The sequence below is a fragment of the Cryptomeria japonica genome, unplaced genomic scaffold, assembly GCF_030272615.1.
Source record: "Cryptomeria japonica unplaced genomic scaffold, Sugi_1.0 HiC_scaffold_345, whole genome shotgun sequence".
In the NCBI taxonomy this organism is placed as follows: Eukaryota; Viridiplantae; Streptophyta; class Pinopsida; order Cupressales; family Cupressaceae; genus Cryptomeria; species Cryptomeria japonica.
This window is the reverse complement of record NW_026729167.1, coordinates 1-5,000: the sequence shown is the minus strand read 5'-3', so window position 1 is coordinate 5,000 and position 5,000 is coordinate 1.

Here is a 5,000-nt window from a genome sequence, read left to right as displayed (position 1 = left end):
AGGTCAACTCGGAGCGGTCTATGCATCGGGCGCGCTTGGGGCGACTACCAGTGCCAACCCCTTATCCCGCGACGCGTCCGACAAAGAGAACGTTCCAAGGCGGCAGAGGAGGTTACCAGCCGAAGGATGCAGTAGCAATAACAGGTATAGTTCCGCGGCGGCCGAGAAGACTCACCGCATAGGAATCGGGATGCGAGGCGAGGGATGCGGCGGGAAGGCCCCGACGGCTAAACGGAAGAGGCTGCAGGGCCGCCTCGGAATGGTCCAAGCATCGGACGCGATTGGGACGACTACCAGTGCCAACCCCTTATCCCGCGATGCGTCCGATACACAGATAGTTCCAAGGCGGCCGAGGAGCCTCACCGCATATCAATCGGGGTGCGAGGCGAGGGATGGGGCGGGAAGGCCCCAACGGCTAGACGGAAGAGGCTTCAGGGCCACCTCGGAATGCTCCAAGCATCGGACGCGCTTGGGGCGACTACCAGTGCCAACCCCTTATCCCGCGATGCGTCCGATACACAGATGGTTCCAAGGCGGCCGAGGAGCCTCACCGCATAGCAATCGGGGGTGCGAGGCGAGGGATGGGGCGGGAAGGCCCCAACGGCTAGACGGAAGAGGCTTCAGGGCCGCCTCGGAATGGTCCAAGCATCGGACGCGCTTGGGGCGACTACCAGTGACAACCCCTCATCCCGCGATGCGTCCGATACGAAGATGGTTCCAAGGCGGCCGAGGAGCCTCACCGCATAGCAATCGGGGTGCGAGGTGGGGGATGCGGCGAGATGGCCCCAACGGCTAGACGGAAGAGGCCACAGGGCCGCGTCGGAATAGTCCAAGCATCGGACGCGCTTGGGGCGACTACCAGTGACAACCCCTTATCCCGCGATGCGTCCGATACGAAGATAGTTCCAAGGCGGCCGAGGAGCCTCACCGCATAGCAATCCGGGTGCGAGGTGGGGGATGCGGCGAGATGGCCCCAACGGCTAGACGGAAGAGGCTGCAGGGCCGCCTCGGAATAGTCCAAGCATCGGACGCGCTTGGGGCGACTACCAGTGACAACCCCTTATCCCGCGATGCTTCCGATACGAAGACAGTTCCAAGGCGGCCGAGGAGCCTCACCGCATAGCAATGGGGGTGCGAGGTGAGGGATGCGGCGAGATGGCCCCAACGGCTAGACGGAAGAGGCCACAGGGCCGCCTCGGAATAGTCCAAGCATCGGACGCGCTTGGGGCGACTACCAGTGACAACCCCTTATCCCGCGATGCATCCGATACGAAGATAGTTCCCAGGCGGCCGAGGAGCCTCACCGCATAGCAATCGGGGTGCGAGGCGAGGGATGCGGCGAGATGGCCCCAAAGGGTAGACGGAAGAGGCTGCGGGGCCGCCTCGGAATAGTCCAAGCATCGAACGCGCTTGGGGCGACTACCACTGCCAACCCCTTATCCCGCGATGCGTCCGATACACAGATAGTTCCGAGGCGGCCGAGGAGCTGGGGGATGCGGCGAGATGGCCCCAACGGCTAGACGGAAGAGGCTGCAGGGCCGCCTCGGAATAGTCCAAGCATCGGACGCGCTTGGGGCGACTACCAGTGACAACCCCTTATCCCGCGATGCGTCCGATACACAGATAGTTCCGAGGCGGCCAAGGAGCCTCACCGCATAGCAATCGTGGTGCGAGGTGGGGGATGCAGCGAGATGGCCCCAACGGCTAGACGGAAGAGGCTGCAGGGCCGCCTCGGAATGGTCCAAGCATCGGACGCGCTTGGGGCGACTACCACTGCCAACCCCTTATCCCGCGATGCGTCCGATACACAGATAGTTCCAAGGCGGCCGAGGAGCCTCACCGAATAGCAATCGGGGTGCGAGGCGAGGGATGCGGCGAGAAAGCCCCAACGGCTAGAGGGAAGAGGCTTCAGGTCCGCCTCGGAATGGTCCAAGCATCGGACGCGCTTGGGGCGACTACCAGTGACAACCCCTTATCCCGCGACGCGTCCGATACACAGATAGTTCCAAGGCGGCCGAGGAGCCTCACCGCATAGCAATCGGGGTGCGAGGCGAGGGATGCGGCGAGAAGGACCCAACGGCTAGACGGAAGAGGCTTCAGGGCCGCCTCGGAATGGTCCAAGCATCGGACGCGCTTGGGGCGACTACCAGTGACAACCCCTTATCCCGCGACGCGTCCGATACACAGATAGTTCCAAGGCGGCCGAGGAGCCTCACCGCATAGCAATCGGGGTGCGAGGCGAGGGATGCGGCGAGAAGGACCCAACGGCTAGACGGAAGAGGCTTCAGGTCCGCCTCGGAATGGTCCAAGCATCGGACGCGCTTGGGGCGACTACCAGTGACAACCCCTTATCCCGCGACGCGTCCGATACACAGATAGTTCCAAGGCGGCCGAGGAGCCTCACCGCATAGCAATCGGGGTGCGAGGCGAGGGATGCGGCGAGAAGGACCCAACGGCTAGACGGAAGAGGCTTCAGGGCCGCCTCGGAATGGTCCAAGCATCGGACGCGCTTGGGGCGACTACCAGTGACAACCCCTTATCCCGCGATGCGTCCGATACACAGATAGTTCCAAGGCGGCCGAGGAGCCTCACCGCATAGCAATCGGGGTGCGAGGCGAGGGATGCGGCGAGAAGGACCCAACGGCTAGACGGAAGAGGCTTCAGGGCCGCCTCGGAATGGTCCAAGCATCGGACGCGCTTGGGGCGACTACCAGTGACAACCCCTTATCCCGCGACGCGTCCGATACACAGATAGTTCCAAGGCGGCCGAGGAGCCTCACCGCATAGCAATCGGGGTGCGAGGCGAGGGATGCGGCAAGAAGGACCCAACGGCTAGACGGAAGAGGCTTCAGGGCCGCCTCGGAATGGTCCAAGCATCGGACGCGCTTGGGGCGACTACCAGTGACAACCCCTTATCCCGCGACGCGTCCGATACACAGATAGTTCCAAGGCGGCCGAGGAGCCTCACCGCATAGCAATCGGGGTGCGAGGCGAGGGATGCGGCGAGAAGGACCCAACGGCTAGACGGAAGAGGCTTCAGGTCCGCCTCGGAATGGTCCAAGCATCGGACGCGCTTGGGGCGACTACCAGTGACAACCCCTTATCCCGCGACGCGTCCGATACACAGATAGTTCCAAGGCGGCCGAGGAGCCTCACCGCATAGCAATCGGGGTGCGAGGCGAGGGATGCGGCGAGAAGGACCCAACGGCTAGACGGAAGAGGCTTCAGGGCCGCCTCGGAATGGTCCAAGCATCGGACGCGCTTGGGGCGACTACCAGTGACAACCCCTTATCCCGCGACGCGTCCGATACACAGATAGTTCCAAGGCGGCCGAGGAGCCTCACCGCATAGCAATCGGGGTGCGAGGCGAGGGATGCGGCGAGAAGGACCCAACGGCTAGACGGAAGAGGCTTCAGGGCCGCCTCGGAATGGTCCAAGCATCGGACGCGCTTGGGGCGACTACCAGTGACAACCCCTTATCCCGCGATGCGTCCGATACACAGATAGTTCCAAGGCGGCCGAGGAGCCTCACCGCATAGCAATCGGGGTGCGAGGCGAGGGATGCGGCGAGAAGGACCCAACGGCTAGACGGAAGAGGCTTCAGGGCCGCCTCGGAATGGTCCAAGCATCGGACGCGCTTGGGGCGACTACCAGTGACAACCCCTTATCCCGCGACGCGTCCGATACACAGATAGTTCCAAGGCGGCCGAGGAGCCTCACCGCATAGCAATCGGGGTGCGAGGCGAGGGATGCGGCGAGAAGGACCCAACGGCTAGACGGAAGAGGCTTCAGGGCCGCCTCGGAATGGTCCAAGCATCGGACGCGCTTGGGGCGACTACCAGTGACAACCCCTTATCCCGCGACGCGTCCGATACACAGATAGTTCCAAGGCGGCCGAGGAGCCTCACCGCATAGCAATCGGGGTGCGAGGCGAGGGATGCGGCGAGAAGGACCCAACGGCTAGACGGAAGAGGCTTCAGGGCCGCCTCGGAATGGTCCAAGCATCGGACGCGCTTGGGGCGACTACCAGTGACAACCCCTTATCCCGCGACGCGTCCGATACACAGATAGTTCCAAGGCGGCCGAGGAGCCTCACCGCATAGCAATCGGGGTGCGAGGCGAGGGATGCGGCGAGAAGGACCCAACGGCTAGACGGAAGAGGCTTCAGGGCCGCCTGGGAATGGTCCATGCATCGCACGCGCTTGGGGCGACTACCAGTGACAACCCCTTATCCCGCGACGCGTCCGATACACAGATAGTTCCAAGGCGGCCGAGGAGCCTCACCGCATAGCAATCGGGGTGCGAGGCGAGGGATGCGGCGAGAAGGACCCAACGGCTAGACGGAAGAGGCTTCAGGGCCGCCTCGGAATGGTCCAAGCATCGGACGCGCTTGGGGCGACTACCAGTGACAACCCCTTATCCCGCGACGCGTCCGATACACAGATAGTTCCAAGGCGGCCGAGGAGCCTCACCGCATAGCAATCGGGGTGCGAGTCGAGGGATGCGGCGAGAAGGACCCAACGGCTAGACGGAAGAGGCTTCAGGGCCGCCTCGGAATGGTCCAAGCATCGGACGCGCTTGGGGCGACTACCAGTGACAACCCCTTATCCCGCGATGCGTCTGATACACAGATAGTTCCAAGGCGGCCGAGGAGCCTCACCGCATAGCAATCGGGGTGCGAGGCAAGGGATGCGGCGAGAAGGACCCAACGGCTAGACGGAAGAGGCTTCAGGGCCGCCTCGGAATGGTCCAAGCATCGGACGCGCTTGGGGCGACTACCGTTGCCAACCCCTTATCCCGCGATGCGTCTGATACACAGATAGTTCCGAGGCGGCCGAGGAGCCTCACCGCATAGCAATCGGGTTGCGAGGCAGATTATTGGGAAGGGAACCCCCTGGGATGCGGCTCAAGCAGTGCCCAAAGGGACTGGAATGCGGAATCACATCGAGAGACCCAAATGCTATACGAGGGCTCAAATCGAATTATCGATTTGGCCACGA